A 19,573-nucleotide genomic window follows, 5' to 3' on the forward strand; every position below is an offset into this window, starting at 1 on the left:
TACAAACTCTCCTCCTCAAAGCCAAAAAAGCAAATTCACCTGAAGAAATTGCAATGCAAACATTTGCCTTATGGCCATTTAATGTATTGTTTGAAATCAATGGTATAGGACCAGTTTAAGTATAAATCCCAATGGTTAAAACAGAACCAATACAAATTAATTCTTGAGATGACTTGGAGTGAATCAACTATTGAAAAGCAAATCTACTCAGAATATATTATCGGTTATCTGTTTTGATAACTTAAATCTGTCCAAATTCTTTTTTAATCTGAGTCGGAATCTGTTCCGTCATCTTTATTGCACAACACTGGATGAGATTCACCTGAAAGTGTTAGGATAGATCTGTAACAAAGCTTGAGTGACACGAGAGATACGCCAGATGAAATTTAACAAGATTTTATTGGTGTCACAAAGCGCACAGGCCTGAGATTGAGCGACGACACCATGGACATGATTCACTGATCCTACTACATGTGAATGCAGCTTCATGATGGTAGAGTGCGGTCAGGAATTTAACACTTATAGAGTGAATTTCATTCATGTAGCTTCACTTCTACAGTGGATGTATTTTGTGGATTGCCACCTCCGTCTAAATGGGTACAGGGCAGGCAAACAAAATTAATATTACTTCTGATTTCCACTGAGTTCCATGGACCTGGACAGTGTCCTTTTCTGTAAACTTGCAAGTTCATTCCATTGAATTCTACTTCGTGAATTTCAAATGGGAAACATGTGGGTTCACTGCACGCTCTTTGGGTGACAAGAACAGATAGAAAGTATCACGTTTTGTTTTGGGTTTTTTTCAGTTTTTTAAAATAAATTTTGAGTACCCAATTCAATTTTTCCAATTAAGGGGCAATTTCAGCATAACCAATCCACCTAACCTGCACATAGAACATAGAACATAGAACAGTACAGCACAGAACAGGCCCTTCGGCCCTCAATGTTGTGCCGAGCCATGATCACCCTACTCAAACCCACGTATCCACCCTATACCCGTAATCCAACAACCCCCCCCTTAACCTTACTTTTATTAGGACACTACGGGCAATTTAGCATGGCCAATCCACCTAACCCGCACATCTTTGGACTGCGGGAGGAAACCGGAGCACCCGGAGGAAACCCACGCACACAGGGGGAGGACGTGCAGACTCCACACAGACAGTGACCCAGCCGGGAATCGAACCTGGGACCCTGGAGCTGTGAAGCATTGATGCTAACCACCATGCTACCCTGCTGCCCCCCACATCTTTGGGTTGTGGGGGTGAAACACACACAAACACGGGGAGAATTTGCAAACTCCACACGGACAGTGACCCAGGGCCGGGATCGAACCTGGGACCTCGGCGCCGTGAGGCAGAAATGCTAACCACTGCGCCACCGTGCTGCCCTAGTATCATGTTTTTGGTGGGATCCTTGGGGGTTCATATCCGCAGCTCAGGTGGAGAGGGTAGGGGACTATGTAGGCAGTGTTTGATTCATTATTCCCATTAAAATTCAGTTGTTATGTACGGCTTTCAGTGTACGTTCCTTCAAATTCTTTCTATGGCTGTGTAGAAGTGTTATTTTCCCACAGAACAAGGCCTGCTTTACAGTCACTCGATCAGGAACACTTCAATCTTAATCCCAGGGGAATTAAAATGGAGGGTCGGGGAACACTCATTAGCATGTATTCATTAATCCTGGAAATGGGTGGGTTCAAGATGGGTATGAGTCAATTTTGCAACTTTAAAAATATTAAAGACCATCTACATTTTCCTCCAGACCTTTTGTATATATTACAAACATCAGTGATCTGAGCACGGATTCCTATGGAACACCACTAGTTACAGATCTCCATTCTGAAAAAGTCCCTTCCACTGTTACTCTCTGCCTTCTTAAACAAAGGGATAACATTGGCTATTCTCCAGTCCTCTGGAACCTCCCCTGTGATCAAAGATGATGCAAAGATATCTGTTAATGCCCCAGCTATTTCATCTCTTGCCTCCCACAATAACATGGGATATATCCCAGCCGCCCCAGGGGACCTGTCTACTTTAATGCATTTTAAGATATCCAACACTTCCTCCTTCATTATGCTGACATGTTCTAAAGTATTCACATACCCATCCCTAACCTCAACATCCATCACTTCCCTCTCCTTGGTGAATACTGATGCAAAGTACTCATTAAGGATCTCACCCACTTTCTCTGACTCCATGCATAACTTCCCTCCCTTGTCCTTGAGTGAGCCTACACTTTACAAGCTACTTTCTTGCTCCTCCTATATGTATAAAAGGCCTTGGGATTTTCCTTGACCCTGCTAACCAATGACATTTCATGGCCCCTTTTAGCACTCCTAACTCCCCGTTTGAATTTGTTCCTACTTTCCCTATATTCTTCAAAAGCTTTGTCTGTTTTAGTTGCCTAGATATTATCATAGAATTTACAGTGGAGAAGGAGGCCATTCAGCCCATCGAGTCTGTACCGGCCCTTGGAAAGAGCGCCCCACTCACGCCCATGCTTCCACCCTATCCCCGTAACCCAATAACACCACTTAACCTTTCTGGACACTAAGGGCAATTTAGCATAGCCAATGCATCTAACCCGCACATCTTTCGACTGTGGGAGGATACCGGAGTGCCCAGAGGAAGGTGCAGACTCCACACAGACAGTGACCCAAGCCGAGAATCGAACCTGGGATCCTGGAGTTTTGAAGCAACTGTGTTAACCACTGTGCGACCGTGCTGCCCTGTTATGCATGCTTCCTTATTCTTTTGCCTAGTCTCACTATTTCCCCTGTCATCCATGGTTCCCTAATTCTGCCATTTCTGTCCTTCATTTTCACAGGCACATGCCTGTCCTGCACTCTAATCAACTGGTCTTTAAAAGACTCCCACATATCAAATGTGGATTTACCCTCAAACAGTCATTCCCAATCCACATTTTCCAGCCCTTGTCAAATTCTGTTGCAGTTGGTTTTCTCCCAATTTAGCACCCTCACTAGATCACTCTTGTCCTTATCAATGAATATTCGAAAACTTACAGAATTATGATCACTATTCCCCTACTGAAACGTCAGTCACCTGACCGGATTCATTCCTGAATATCAGGTCCAGTAAGGCCCCTCCCTGGTTGGACTATCAACATACTGTTTCAAAAAACCTGCTGGACACACCTAACAAATTGCTCTCCATCAAATCCTCGGCACTAATGGAATCCCAGTCAATATGGGGAAATTAAAATCACCCACCACAACAACCCTGCTATTTTCACATCTTTCCACAATCTGTCTGCAGATCTGTCCCTCTGTATTCTGATGGCTTTTGGGAGGCCTATAGTACAACCCCAACATTGCGATTGCACCCTTCCTATTTATGAGCTGTACCCATAATTTGAGAGCTCTACTGAGTAGTACGACACTCCGTATGCTTCACCCAATATCTGTGTCTATGTATTTACCTTGTATATCTATCGTAGTCCTATGTTTTCTTTCATGTATGGAACGATCTGTCTGGACTGTACACAGAACAATATTGTACCTCGGTACACGTGACAATAAACCCAAATCCAAATATACCCAAATCCTAATGCCTCACTGCAGGATCCCTCCAAGATGTCCTCCTTCATCACAGCTCTGATATGTTCCCTAATCAATAATGCAGCTCCCCCACTCTTCCTGCTACCCCTTCTATCTGGTCTAAAACATTGATATCCTGGAATGTTAAGCTGCCAGTCCTGTCCCTCGTTTAACCTTGTCTCCATAATAGCAATAATATCATAATTCCCCACAGTAATCCAGGGTCCAAGTTCATCCGTTTTATCTTTATACTTCTTGCGTTGAATCAAATACATTCCAAAGCTCCAGACCCGCTGAGTTCAGCGACCTTCCCCTGCCTGCTCTCCCCTTAGCTACATTTGTCTTTGTCTCAATCTCTTCCCCAGTCTCTACACTTTCTCGCCTGCTGCTCCCCCCTGCTTTCTAAGTGCTATTGAATGGCATGTCAGGTTCGCCTCAGGCGCCAGCGGGAATAACTTCGATTTTTTCGCTGGCCAGAGCACTTTGTCTTCAATCAAGAGAATCGCGCCCATTGGGTCACTAATACCATACAATTAACAGGAACCAAAAATATCTGCACATTGAAAGCAGGCTGTTGCCAGCAACTGCTTGAATTAGAAAATACATGCGACATAGGAACAGGAGTAGGCCTTTCAGCCCCACAAGCCTGTCCCTCCACTTTGGAATGTCATGGCTGATCTGTGGCATAACTCCATATACCTGCCTTTGACTCACATCCGTTAATATATTTGCTTAATATCATGCGGATGAAATAGATTTTTTAAATTGGACTTATCATTTGACTTATTAGATGTAATTGCATTGAAATTAATGTTGAATGATCCAAAAAAAAATTAAAGGAAGCTGTGGCACTAAAAACGATGATGAAGGATATTATAATGCTGTAAAAAGAATTCCTAAATCCTGCCACATGGATCTTTCCGCATTACCCAAAGTTACCTAATCTTCCAGCTCGTAACTGCACATTACGTATTGTATATAAGAATAAAACCATAGAAGTCTTGCAGAGTACATTGTGACCTTTACAAGATTACAGCTGGATGAAAGATCAATACATAGCTTCTTAGATTAATACCCTTTGAACAGAGCAGCAGTTTGTCGAGAAAATAAATGCCTTGTTCTCTGCCCAACCACTGTCACACTCTTTGATATATATAAAGGGTCATCGTTGCTTGTTGAGAATTCTGCATGGTTTTTAACAAGCATTATTTGCAGCAATATTACTTTATAGAAATGATTTCCCGCATACGTTTTCCCTTTGCCCCCGCTCTCCTCTGTGCTGGAGTGTGTCCAGAAAATTACAGGCAATGAGCCACAATTTTACACTCCTCACTCGCTGTGTACAAGGCACTGCTGATAGAAAACAGTCTCACAACTCTTGGCTAATTGAATGTAGCCAAGTTATTCGATACAGGAGGCTTCACAACCAGTCTGGTCATGTTGGCGCCGAGTCTTCACAGATGCGCACTCTCCAGAATAAGGTAATGTTACCATAGTCCCTTTGAGGGGGAGAGCTGACTGCTGATGGTTTAACCTGAGGATCACCGCACCTCAGGCGAGGGGCAAGGTTGAGAAGACAGGGCTTTTATGAATAACATTCGCTGGTATGGGAACTGAACCCACGCTGCTGCCCTTGCATCACAAACCAGCTGCCCACTGAGTGAAACCGGCCTCAGGGATAGACAGCATTCAGAAGAAGGAACACTTGGTAAATCAGACACTGACAGAATTGTAGCACCATTAATTGCTTCCGCTGCTGAAATCAGGTAATTAAGCACAAAGCTGGGTCTTTTTGGTCCTTAAATCCCAACCACATGTAACGTTTACGCATTAGATCTTTAGGAAGCTGTTATTGGTGTTATTCAATGATCAGTTGTCAGAACAATAACGATATTTGCTGCAAACTATATTTGTGCACCGGAGTATTCCCTGCACTGGTCAGCCTGTCAAGCTTGCAACTTGGTGTTTTTCTTTTGAATTCCAGTTCTACCACTTGACTCATGCATCAGTTTTGTTTTGATGAAGATAGAGTGCAGTTGATTAAGCAATTCAGGTGTGAACGAAGTTGATCTGCCGCCTGTTAAAGATTTAACTTCAAAGATTGGGCATCAGAGATTCTGAAGTTTGTTAAAAGCTGCTGCTCACAGGGCCTGGTTATTAGTTTGAATTCCCCAAATCCTTTACTTAGTTGAAGAGGCAGACATTTTAGAATTAGACTATTTGAACTGTGTTCCACTTGATTCCACCAACTAAACTCTCCTCTAATACACTGAAATGCTGTTCATATTCACTTCATTTGATTTGTCTCAGTTAATACAGCCATCTTGACTCACTCGGGGGATCTCATAGAGACTTATAAAATTCTAACAGGACTAGGCAGGGTAGATGCAGAGAAGATGTTCCCGATGGTGGATGTGTCCAGAACCAGGGGTCACAGTTTGAGGATTCAGGATGAACCATTTCGGGCAGAGATGAAGAGACATTTCTTCACCAAAGAGTGGTGAGCCTGTGGATAACATTACCACAGGAAGTAGTTGATGCTAAAATACTGATTATATTCAAGAGGCGGCTGGATATAGCACTTGAGGCAAATGGGATCAAAGGTTCTGGGGAGAAAGCAGGATTAAGCTATTGAGTTAGATGATCAGCCATGATAGTGATAAATGGCAGAGCAGGCTCGAAGGGCCTATCTTCTATATATCTACGTATCTATGTACTCTTCTCTTTTTTGGCAATACCTATCTCTACTTAGGATCTTCTTCAGCTGGATTGATTTTGTTCTACTGTGCAGTGAAACACTTTCATTTATATAATTTCCGAGCACATCCTTAATGTGTCCCAAAATAGTTTATGACCAATGCATAAATTCTGAAGTGTAATCACTATTGCTAAGGCAAACATAGAAGTTAACGTGCATACTTTCCATCTCTTGATTTGACAGCATAAAGATCAGCAATTATTTTGGCTAACCTATTTTTCTTCTAGGTAACCACCATGCTGTGTTTCTATAGCCTTCTTATTTTCTATATTTATTAGCCATTCATTATTGACCTTTGATGTGTTAACTGGGATCGCAATGAGCCTTTCATTGTTGAAGAGTTTTTCTGTGCTTTGATATATTCTCTGATTTTAAAATTTTCTCTGGTCTCTGATTTTTAAATTTTCTCTGGACTCTTAAATTGCATCTTCTGTCCAGTTTCTTTTCCCTGTCTGAAGATTTGAAGAGCTGAGAGTTTATTGTCCATTTTAACTCCCAGACACCTTCTAGCACCAACAGAATGAAGCACTTGCCCCTTAATCCACAGCAACGAAAGTCCGGATGGCGCTTAATTTGGAGAAATGTGAGGTAATGCATTTTGGTCGATCAAATCAGGGCAGGACCTATTCAATTAATGGGAGGGAGTTGGGGACAGTTACAGAACAAAGACATCAAGGAATATAGGTTCATAGCTCCTTGAAGGTGGAGTCGCAGGTGGGCAAGGTGGTGAAGAAGGCATTAATCATGCTCGGTTTTATTGATCGGAATATTGAATACAGAAGTTGGGACGTCTTGTTGAAGTTGTACAAGACTTTGGTAAGACCACACATGGAATACTGTGTTCAGTTTTGGCTACCCTATTACAGGAAGGATATTGTTAAACTAGAAAGAGCGCAGAAGAGATTTACGAGGATGCTTCCAGGACTTGATGGTCTAAGTTCTCAGGAGAGGCTGGATAGGCTAGGACTTTTTTCCCTGGCGTGTACGTGGCTTAGGGGTGAACTTATAGCGGCCTATAAAATAATGAAGAACATTGATAAGGTAGATAGGAGATACCGTTCCCAAAGGTAGAGGAGTCTCGTTCTAGAGGGCAGATTTAAGGTGAGAGGAGAGAGACACAAAAGAGACCAGAGGGGAAATTTCTTCACACAGAGGGTGGTGAGCATCTGGAACGGGCTGGCTGAGGCAGTGGTAGAGGTGGGGAAAATGTTATCCTTTAAAAAGCAGTTAGACAGTTACAAGGGCAGGGTGGGTAAAGAGGGATATAGGCCAAATGCAGGCAAGTGGGACTAGCTTAGTGATAGTAACTTGGCAGCATGGACCAGCTGGGCCGATGGGCCTGTTTCCATGCTGTAAACATCTATGTCTCTATAGTCTCCAGGGAGATTGTAACGGTCAGCCTTCATTAACGTGTTTCTTCCAGTATTTTACAGGATCTGGGTGTCACTGGCTTGGCCAGCATTTAATACCCATTTGTAATTGCTCTTAAGAAGATGCTGGTGATCTATATTCTTTAACCACTGTTATAGATACACCCACAATGCTGTCAGCAAGGGAGTTCCAGGATTCCGACCCTGCAACAGGGGAGGAACAGTGATATACATCCAAGTCAGGATGGTGCGTGAATTGGAGGGAACTTGCCGGTGATGATGTTCCCATGTATCTGCTGACTTTACCATTCTCGATGATAGAGACCTCTGGTCTGCAAGGCCTTCTTGAAGGAGCCTTGGTGGTTTGCCATGGTTCATTCTTTACATGGTAAGGTGAGATAGGTAAGTAAATCTTAATCTGAGGGTCACCACACGTCAGGCAAGGGGCAAATTGATTAATAACCTCAGCCGGTACAGGAATTGAACCCACACCATTGGCCTTGCTTTGCATCATAAACCAGTTGCCCAGCCAACTAAGCTAAACCTGCCCCCGTAGCAAATACTGTATCATTGTGTTGGTGGTGGAGGGAGTACATATTTAAGATCGTGGATGGAGTGTCAATCGAATAGGCTTCATTGCCCTGGTTACTGTTCAGCTTCTTGAGTTTTGGAACTGCACTCATCCAACCAAGTGGAAAATATTCCATCACACTCCTGACTTGTGCCTTGTAGATAGTGGACAATCTTTGGGAAGATAGGAGGTGTTAGTCATTACTGAATCCTAAGTCTCTGACTGTTCTTGTAGCCACGCTATTCATATGGATAGTCCAGTTCAGATTCTGATTGATGATAATGTCCAGGATGTTGATAGTGGGGGATCCAGTAAAGGTAATACCATTGAATGTCTCCAGATCATAGTTAGGTTCTCTCTTGTTGGCGGTGATCATTACCTGATATTTATATGGTGCAAATGTTACTTCCTGTTTGTCAGCCCAAACCTGAATATTGTCCCAATCTTGCTGCATATGAATATGGACTGCTTCAGATTTGAGGACTCACAAATGGTGCCGAACATTTTGCATTCATCAGAGAACACCCTACTTCTGATCTTACGGTGGTGGGAAGATCATTGAACCAGCTGAAGATGGTTGGACCTCAGATGCTAACCTAAGGAACTCCGACAGCTATGCCCTGGGACTGAGATGATTGACCTCTAACAATCACACACATCTTCCTTTGTGCTAGGTATGACTCCATCAAGTGGAGAGTTTTGCACCGAATCACATTGATTTCAGTTTTGCGAGGGCACCTTGATGCTATCCTTGGTAAAATACTGCCTTGATGTCGAGGGCAGTCATTCCCTCCTCACCTCTAGTGTTCAGCTCTTTTGTCCCTATTTGGACGAAGGCTATAGTGAGGTCAGGAGCTGAGTCACCCTGACAGAACCCAAACTGAGGTTCAGTGAGCAGGCTATTGCCAAGTAGGTGCTGCTTGACAGCATTGTTGTCAACTCTTCCAATTCTTTGCTGTTGATCGAGAGTAGACTGATAGGGCAGTTGGAATGGTCTTGTTTAATGTGGAAAACAGTTGCCATTCTCATGAAAATCAGACACCTATTAGAATATTGGCATGGGAATTTGGGTCCTCGTGGGAGAGAAATGGAGGTGCTGGAGAATGAGATTCAAGGCATTGGAGACCTAAGCTTTCCAAGTGAAATAAATTACAGAGGAATGAAACTACTTGTCGGACCTCACAAAGGAAATTACTTTACGTTCCCTAAAATCTTCATGTCCAAATCATCCTTTGACTTGCTTCAGCCTGCAGGAAAAGCCACAGCAGTTTCCTTTACTCAAGCCTGAGGTAAAATTGCAGTCTTGCAGACAGACAATGCTGCAAACACTCCAGAAATCTGCGTAAAGGTTGCAAAGTGCACATTGAAGGCGGGTAAGTAACCTTAGCAATTGTAACTGCCCAGATGCCCAGTTTCCAGCAGATGGGTAGGATTAAAATTCACCCCATTTATTTTAGACACGGTATAGGTTCTTATCATAGGAAGCTAAATTCTGCTGTTTTGAGTTAGCAATGCAAGACTGAAGGTAGAGGTCAGGAACAATGATAAATGCTCAGAAATTATTACCAGGGGGTTGTGCTTAATTTCATAGTGTGCATATTGTGATATATGTAATTACATGAATTAAAGTAAGTTGTCATTTGGAGCAGTGCCCTGATTGCATGGTATTTTCTGGGCTTCAAGCTGAGACAAAGATGTAAAAATCCATTAAGTGAAGTTTAACATGATAAATGATAATACTTCTTAAATACTTATTGGAAAAATATCACTATGTGACTGATCAAGTAAGTATATGCATCAATGCAAGTTCTTGTTCACTTTTATTTTAAAGAGTGTAATATTTATTTTTCCTTGGCCAGCATTTTTTGGGTGACGGCTTTTCCTGCGATATTGACCACCTCATGTAATGTTTGGCAGGACATTCATTGGCTTGTGCCCCCAACTAGGGGGAGACCCTGTCTTAGTGAGCTGCTATCCAATCAGGTGGCCAACAGCTCTGTAGGCCCAGCAGCGCCAGGTTCTAGCCATATTAGGTCTATAGCCAATCCCCGAAGACGAGGAGCTAATGGAGGCTGAACAAAATGTAAGTCAGGAGTATCGGCAGGAGTGGCTGGCAAGGTGTGTGAAGGGACTGGGGGCAGGATTTGTGAGGTGAGGGGAGGGGTTAAGAAGCCTACAGCCTGTTGGAATGTCTCCAATCGGCCCCAAAAGGAGATTGCATCCTTTCCCAAAACAAGCCCGTGCCGCAAAAGGTGCCAGACTATCCATTTGGTTTGGACTTCCCCGTCTCCTGGATAAAAACAGTGGGGTGGGATAAGACACTTAACTGGCCCAAAGGCCAATGAGAGATAAATTGGGGACAGGCAGTGAGATGGCAGACAAGCCACGCCTTGCATTTTTTAAGTCCTAACCTTCAAACTGCATCTCTGCCCCCCCCATCCCGCCCCCTCGCACTAAAACCCCTGAACAGGGGACCACAAAATTCCGCCTCTAGCTTTTGTTATCCACTCTTTCATGTTCCCTGTCAATAATGCCTCCCCCACCCCACATTGAACACTGTTGCTCGTTCTACTGTTAGTGTGATTAACACGCCTCCATTTAAAGGACATGTGCTTAACACTGGTTTGGCTCTGTATCTGTATCTATGCTCAGGAGTTGCCAGGTGCCATAACAGACACCGTCACAAGTTATCAAGGTCAAGTTCAAAGCAATAAGTCTAAACACCGATCAGTAAGTCTAAACAATTAGTGTTTATTATAACAGATATAATAAATACTCATGCACACGCTAAAAGACTAATACTTATTTCTACTATTAAACGACTAAATACTTATCTAAGTAGGAACCAGCAAGGTCAGGGGACAAGGCCTTTGTTCCTTTCTGGGCTGCACCTTCTGTTCACTAATAGTCGGCAAGAGTATAAGCAATGCCTGGGTCACGTAGCGATCGTTGTTTTAGCACTTACTGAAAGATGGCTGATGCTCAACGGCCGGTGATGAAAGACAGGATCTGGAGGCTGGGGTCGGAGTCAGGATGCAACAGCCTAGGCCGGAGTCTGGAAGCAACAGACCGAATCATGTGCTTGACCTTCTCTTTATAGGTCCTAGAGGTCCGTGCCCCTTGGGGCGGGCTCTTTCACCTGCTAGGTATCGATTGGGTCTTTCCCAATCGATATCATTCGAATCCCCCTATCCTGGAGTCGTTCCTCGATGGCGGGGGCGGTTCCTAGGGGTCATTGACCTGGGTTCTCTGGCGCCATTCTGGCTGGGTAGCTACAGAAAGTGCCAATCGATACTTAAAATGTTTCTATTGTATCTGGGACTGGGCCGGTATCATCTCATTAGTATGCAGATCGCTTTCCTATTTGCACCTTTGGCTGAGTTTCTGCAACCGCCTTGAAACCGGTTTTGTACGTGCAAAATGCTACTGCAAGCTGTGTGTCCTTACTATGGCTGTTTTTCCCTGCAGTCTTAGCAGTTCTCCATTTTGTAGACTGGTGTCCATTTTAGAGGACGACAACACCTAGCCAGGCATTATCACGGCCATAGAAACAACATCACAAGTTATCCTCCAGATCACACACCACCTAGGTCAGGAATAGCAATAAATGTGACCTTGTGGCATTTTCCACAACCCTTTATCAATTGACAACAATTTCCTGTCCTCAGGAGACATAGCAGACTCCTACACTGATGTATTTATGAGGGAGAGGCAGAAGATTCGTCTTTTATTTGTATAGTTCAGAAAGTCAATTGGCGGAGGATAGAACTGGAGCCAATCTTTACACAAAAGTCCTTTCTGCTTATTACCTATTTATTCTCTTCTTTCCCTTTTCTTCTATTTTCTCCATTTTTGATTCATGAATGATTAATGGACATGTGTCTTTAAGGCACGTGGATTTTAACTCAAACAAATGATCGGGAAGGCTGTTCCCGTAACAGCCTCCCTGAACAGGTGCGGAATGTGGCGACTAGGGGCTTTTCACAGTAACTTCATTTGAAGCCTACTCGTGACAATAAGCGATTTTCATTTTCATTTCAGCAGCAGGAGAGACGAATGCACTAGCCTGTGCTGGCTTAAATTGGAGGTGTAGACTGACTGGCACTAGTGACAGATATTGGCTGGGACGCGCTTTGATTGATTTGGCTGGTGCCCAATGAATTGGCCCAAACGGCTGTGCTCTGCCCTGTAACGGATATGTTTGGATCTTATCCTATTGAAATGGTTCAAAGCCCTAAGAAGCTTTCGGTTTCAATTTCAGCAGCATGGGGGGGAAAGATCCAGCTAAATTCTCTCCAGGAACCTGCTGTGAAAACTGCAGCTCTGTAGTTCCAGAAGGAACCAGCTAACTTTCACTCCAAAAAGCCTGAGGATGTTGGATTCCTGAAACTACAGAGACTTGAAGACAGGCCACAAACTGAATGCAAAGTTTGATGAAACAAGGAGTCTGCCTTTCCCGGAAAGTTGTGAGTACAGGCTCCAAAACAAAGACTGCAATCAAACATTTACTGTGATGAAAATATGCTGAGAACCATCATCTGAGGCAAAGACTCTCTTCTCTTTCACTTATGTTTCTCCCCCTTTCCACCCCTCTGTGTTTGACTATCTTGTGTGTGTGTGTGTATGTAGCAGATGGGGAGGCAAGTTAAAGTAGGAGTTAGGTACTTATTAATATTTATCCAACTGTATTTGCTGTACATTTCATTTTAGTTCTCACTATAAATAAACAGTAATTGTCTTTAAACATATAAACCTAATGACTGTAATTGTTGGGCAGCCAAGGGCCAAAGGCTTTGGGTATTTTTATAAGAATTATTGGTTAATTCACTTGCATTGTGACTCCAGGGCACATGGGGTTGGAACTGACCGTACACTAGCCCAGGTGTCAGAACAATATTTTTAACAAAGTTAAACATTACAAGTATGCACCTTCTAACCCAACAATAATGTTTTAATCTGTGTATATTTTAACCCCTTTTGAGGAATGAAAAAAACAATTAAGTGCTCCCTTTAGAAGGCTCACTGGACATGATACAGATAATTATATTTAAATGAGCCATTAGGTTAGTTTAAATACCATGACGCTGCTTTCATCCGGTGCCCAGGAATCAATGGTTGCACCTGCAAGACCTCAACGAGCGCTGTTTAGTGTTGTTTTCTACAAATGTGGACCAGGTGTAATGACACCTTTGGGGATCACGCAGGCCATTAGAGGCCCCTGGGTGGTCGGGATGGGGTAGGGTAGAACACTGGCACCCGGGTACCTTGGCAGTGACAGCCTGCCATGCTGCCTGTGCCACCTGGGAAATATGGCAGTGCCACCTGGGAAGAGTGCCTGGGTCACTGCCAGGGTGCCAGACTGGCAGTGTTAAGATGCCTGGGTGCCAGGTAGGGGTTGCCATGTATCAAGCTCTGGGGTCCTTGCCCATGAGAAGGGCATTGAGGGGGGGTTTGAGGGGGCAATAAAAGGTTTGTTCTTGAAAATACAGAAAAATGTGTCATTTGAAACATGGAAGTCTGGCAATATCTGGTTTGAGAGGGTACAGGGAAAGATCCCACAAAAGGTTAATAGCAGCTGCAAAGAGCAGGGTTGTAAAATGCAGATTCTTGCTCACAAACAGGCTTAGCAAACACACAGGTTTCATGTGGTAAGCTAAAACAATGGCTCACACCATGGAATGTAACTATCTCAGGAAGCATCTGAAAAAGCATGGATGAGAGTTTCAATTGCATTAAGTGACGAATGTTTAAAACAGGCAAGTCTTTCAAGTCATAACCAAGTTAAATTTTAGCATACAGCTAAAAGCAAAGTTTCACACCTTAATTGAAATAAACTCTCTTAGTAAACAGCTGGAAAGGATGGAAGATGCCCAGTCGAATTTGGTGTCAATTTTAAAGTGTAAAATTCTACGAACATCAAGTCAATTAAAAGAAAATTGGAGACGACCTGTCTACGAGAAACATCATTTAAGTCAAAATCAAAGGCAAAGTTATGAGCTGGGGACAATTGGAAAATTAAACGATTCGAAATCACAGAAATAAAAGTTAACTATTGAAACCAAAGCATTTTTTAATCAGATCTGAGAGGAGACGATATGCCCAAAATGAATAATTAGTTGTAGTAAGATGTTTACATCAAAGATACTTTTAAACTATCAAAGTGAAACAAGCCCATTTACAATAAAGTCGTTAAAACTTAATAACTCTCAGAAAGAGAATATAAACCCAGGGAGCAGCAGCAACAAGGACAGCAAACAGCAACAGGAGAGAAGGGGAGGAGAACTCAGAGAGAGAGAGAGAGCTCGGTCATGGAAAAGACAAGGCAAGCAGCCGAGTTTAAACAGTTATACATCTAAGGAAGACTAGAATTTAAACAGAAGTCAGAGTCAGCTTAGAGATAGCTAGCAGAGCCAGCTCTCACAGCTCGGTGCATGGGAAGAACAGGACACAGCAACCGAGTTCACCAGCGAATACAACTCAAGAAGACCAGATTTTAAGAAGACCGATTGCCAAGGTGGGCTTGAAGCATCCAGCAGCAGCATCCAGAAGCAAGATCTTTTTACCTTTCTGTAAAGAAAGTGTTTGCAGCTTTTAAAAGAAAAAATATAATAATAAAAATAACTTAACCTGAAAAAGTGGTTATTAGCTTACTTCACTTCCTTAATAACGCAGGACCCAGGACATCAATGCTATTAATGAAATGAAATGAAAATCGCTTATTGTCACGAGTAGGCTTCAATGAAGGGGTAAGTAGGTAAAATTCTTCGGTGAAGGTATGGGTTATACCGGGGGATAACTTGAAAAGATAGTTTGACCTGAATAGCACCCACAGAAGCCTGCATTGGAGTCAGGGAGTGAGAATCCCTGTTCACCATTTAGAATATCAACCTTTTTTTGGTATAGGGGGAATTCTAAGAATAGTGGTGAGTTTTAACTTCAGGTTGAGGGGTGAAGGGGAAGTTCTGAAAGCAGGACGGTGGGTTGCAAGGCAGGGGGAGGGTCATAGAAATTGGGGCACCCATTCAAAATGGCACCCTGATCTTCTGGAAGCCGCTCCTGCTAGCAAGCTCAGCTCATTAGTGCAGGTAAAGTGCTTAAGTGTGGTCTCGACGGGTAGAAACTCCCCGAGGCCCAAACAAACAGCAAGGAGACGATGAATAGCGGGGCCACTCTCGGCACTGCAGTTGTCATGAAACAGCCTGCCGAACATGTCCAAAAGCAGACTTAGAATTCTTTCTGCTGAATTGCACCCAATAAAACATATGAAAGCCAACTGGAAACTGCAAATAAAGATGGTGAACTCAAATATCTTAGCACCAGGCTGGTTTCTTGCTATTCTGACAGATTCCCAATAAAAATATGACAGGGGTACTCAGAAATTGCGCTGTATTTCGTGGGACTGTATGTTTTACATGATTTCATGCCAAATCCATATTCCATTTAACACCTTGGCCCAGATCTCTGTTCCCCAGGGTCACACACTGGAGGTAGCCTGGGAGATGATCTGAGGGTCCCCTTGGGAGTTCCCATGCAAGGACTGCATGGTAATTGTCCAGGAAGTAACAACTTCCAATCCCCTGCACCTGGAACCATCCAAAACTCTGAATCAAAGTTGAAAACAACAGATGGTTCCAATTCACTATGTAGAATAGCTATCCAGAAGAAGTTTCAAGAATTAAAACCAGTTCTAACTCCTGGGTAACACTCCACTGGATTGCAAATTACACTCTCCGATTCCACCTCCCTCCCCAATGATCCACCCCGACTATCACTCCACTACCCCATTCAACTACCCCCACCTGACTAACCCCATCTGATGGCACCCACACACCCAATTCCACCCCAAACACCCAAATATCCGCAATTCTCCCTTCAATGCTCCCAAGCTCAGCTAACCCCCACACATCTGACTACCTGACAACCCCCCAAAAATCCAACTCTCCCGACGCACCAACACCCAAATACCAATCCCCACCTGCCCCCTCAACAATCCCCACATATCCCCTACCACTCCGAACAGAACACAGCCCTGACCACCATTACACCTCCCCAACCCCTAACCATCCAACTATCTCCCCAACCCACAATTCCTCAAATACGCCCCCAAATATCCGCCGACTACCCTCGACGACCCACCCCCCCCACTGCTACCCACCTCCTAAACAACCTCCAACCCTGGTCACCTGACTATCCACTAGTTTCAGTCCTCACCTCTGACAAACCCGCTGACTAAACCCCCCCCCCCCCCCCGAGTCCCCTCGACCAATCAACCTGATCCACCCTACTGTGCCTCACCACTTTACTTTCACACTTCCCTTCTCTCTGAAGCTTTTCAAAGTGACATTTAACCAAATGGACATTTAAAACTACAGGTAAAAGGTCACTAGTTCCTTAAAAAGGGGAAGTGGCTTGGCTTCCCACAATGATCCTACACTATGAAGGAAGGAATCCAAGAGCAGGTCTGCTCCACATTTCCCAGGACACCCAATTCCAAAATCTGTGCGGAAAAATGCGGAGCTCCAGTGTAAGGTAAGAAAACAGAAGTGGCGTGATAATCCGATGGTGCTTGTCATTGTTTGGAAGATTCAGTTCAAATTTGAACAAGTAAATTCCATAAATATGAGTGAAATAGGTCACATGTTTTTAATAGAATGGCTATTCTTGTTCCTCAAGACATAATTCAACCTTCGGGATTTACAGATCCAAGACGAGTCATCTGAGTGGCAAAGCAACAGACACAAGTGACTGTTAACTGACGTGATTTAAACTCACATTTATTTGTTCAGCTGAGTAAGCTTTTCTCATTGTTCTCCACTCTCTGCGAAGGGATTTGTGGGAGGAAACTTGGTGGCTGCTTGTTAAAAAGCTTTCATGTATAAAGTGAGTTTGGAGTCACAGAAATATAGGACGCGATCCATCGGATGCATTGTGCTTGAGCAAGAGAATAGTGTCAATTGGGACCTGAATTCTCTGTCGGGATTCATATTTCCCACTGGCAGCGCACCTCCACCAGCCAGTTTTGCTGCAGCGTGGGGTGGTTTCAATGGGAAATCCCATTGAAAAGCAGCGGGATTATAGAATCCCATCGCCAGTGAATGGCTCACGGCTGAGAAACACGCAGCTGGGGGACCAGAGAATTCTGCCCAGGAGGTTCCTCTAAGTAGGGTCAGTTCTCCATTGTCTGACGATAAGTGCTTTCTGCTGTGAGTAAGAGGAAATTAAACCACTTAGCTCCTTTTGATGTGGTGAGAAGCTGTCAATCATGGCAAGAATGTGTATAAGCTTTGTGGTTAGCATCAAAGCAGGGTATTGGAGATTCATTCAGCATGAAGTGAGAGTTAGATAAACAATCCACTAAGCATCTGTCTCTGGAGTAATAAACCTGTCAATCACTGGCTAGTGCAACGTATTGCTGTGTGAAATTGATTGGATGTTTTGCATTTCAAAGACTTTCAGGGGATTTGAAACCTTTTCGAGGAAGCCTCTGACACTTGTAAAAGTTGCTGCATTAAACACTTTTGTCTCAGGCAGTAGATGTGAGGGAGAGGTAAGTGAAAATGCAGTGAACCTTCAAAATACTTCCTGCACTGCTCTTCAGCTTTTAGGAAAGGATGACTGGGGACTTCTGATGGGGCGAGGTGTGATAGGGGGGATCTGATTGGTGACTGATGGGGACCTCTTATGGAGGGGGTCTGATTGTGGGGCTGGGGGGTGGGTTGTGGTGTGTATGGGGGGGGGGGGGGTTGTGACCAGTTAGTCCTGTGGTACGGGAGAGAATGCCCTTGCATGTTAGCGGTGGGGCGCAGGATTAGGGTTGTGGGGGAGAGAGAGGCCTGCTGTCATAATTCGGGATCAGGCCACCCACTCAAGGTGGCAGCCCGAAACCAGGATTCCAACAGAATCTGGTGAGCTCTCCACCATGCGTATGTTTACATAGTTAAGGAAGGAGACTCACATCTGGGCACTGTTCCCAGTGCAAGTAGAGGTCAGCCCCGATTCATCACTGGCGGGAGCATTTAGTCTCCAGAGCGGAGAAACGAGGCTGTAATGTTGATCCTTACAAGCCTCAGAAATTGCTTTAAATGCCACAGCAAAGTGCTATAGTTGACATATGAAAGCCTTCTGTAAGCTAATATGAATCATCTCTCTGACAGGTATTGCAGAATCCAGTACAGATTGCAGATCAGGAGTCCGGCTACATGTCTGCCTGGCGAGGAAGCAAATCAATACCCACTATTAAGAATGTACGGGCAAAAGACATATAAAATTATGTCAGAGGAGGTGTGTGCCAGGAGTCTGTGCTTCAGCAAGGAAACAATGGTATGCCTTTGTGAAATGTTGAAGGAAGATCTGAAGCTGAATTTGTAACTGCCGAACAGCCTTGGCAATGAAGATGAAACTCACAACACTTGTAGTGTCTTGTGCATTACACAACTTTGCCCTTTAGCATGGACTGAGCATTCACCCGGAAGATGACTTGCCACCAAAAGTGAAGGGGCTGACAATGGACAAGTCTCATGTAGACATACCTCCTGGTGCAGATGTGTAAACCCAGGCTCCAAGTGACGCAAAGACAGTGCAAGTTCACCTGGTATATGCTGATTTTGGGCATTGAACCCTCCCCACATCCCACCTCCCCTCCCTCCACAACAGAGCCATTGTGCTCAAGTAAAAAAAAACTTAATCATTGTATAAAAGTGAAAAGATGTAATTATTACAAGAAATTTGGAAAAGTTGAGGTAGTTATTAAACTAAATGTCATGCAGCAGCTCCTAATGTTAAATGTTAAGTTAAATGTTAACATGGTATCAAAGTTTTGTATTTTTCACAATATTTTTGTTAATAAATGTTTTCGAATAAACTTGATAAGCTTGATAATGTCTTACTGAAACATTATAACACAATATTTAATTATGAAATAATTATAAATGAATAAGATAATTGAACTAAACAAGAAACAAATATAATAATGATCAACACAAATGAAAAAAAATCAGATGTTACAAAGACAGTGACAGCTAAAACAAAAAGCACTGGGGGGCATCTTTTCAATCTTATGACCAGATCAGAACCATCTTGTAACACCATTTTGTAACCCCTTCTACAGGTCTGTAAGGAGACAGTGCTTTTACATTTTGTCCTGCTTCAAGAATCTTCATTGTTCTTGGTCCGAGAAGTTCTGACTTTTCTTCTTCCCAACTAAAATTTTAGCTGCCATGTTCTAAATTAAAACAAACACTTTAAAGCATGCCAAAATTCAAGCTATATAATAATATAGTGCACGTTTAAATAGTAGTTTCACAGGTTTAAAATAA

General features: G+C 43.4%; 1 long non-coding RNA gene across 1 annotated transcript; it reads left to right on the plus strand.

Annotated features, from left to right (window-relative positions):
• The first annotated feature begins 4,590 nt into the window (after positions 1-4,590).
• LOC119970015 lies at positions 4,591-19,057 on the plus strand. Its single transcript, XR_005461517.1, has 3 exons — positions 4,591-5,040; positions 9,505-9,631; positions 18,413-19,057. It is a non-coding gene; the product is annotated as an uncharacterized LOC119970015 (long non-coding RNA).
• Positions 19,058-19,573: the final 516 nt, after the last annotated feature.

This window comes from Scyliorhinus canicula, chromosome 8 (genome assembly GCF_902713615.1).
Source record: "Scyliorhinus canicula chromosome 8, sScyCan1.1, whole genome shotgun sequence".
Taxonomy (NCBI): Eukaryota; Metazoa; Chordata; class Chondrichthyes; order Carcharhiniformes; family Scyliorhinidae; genus Scyliorhinus; species Scyliorhinus canicula.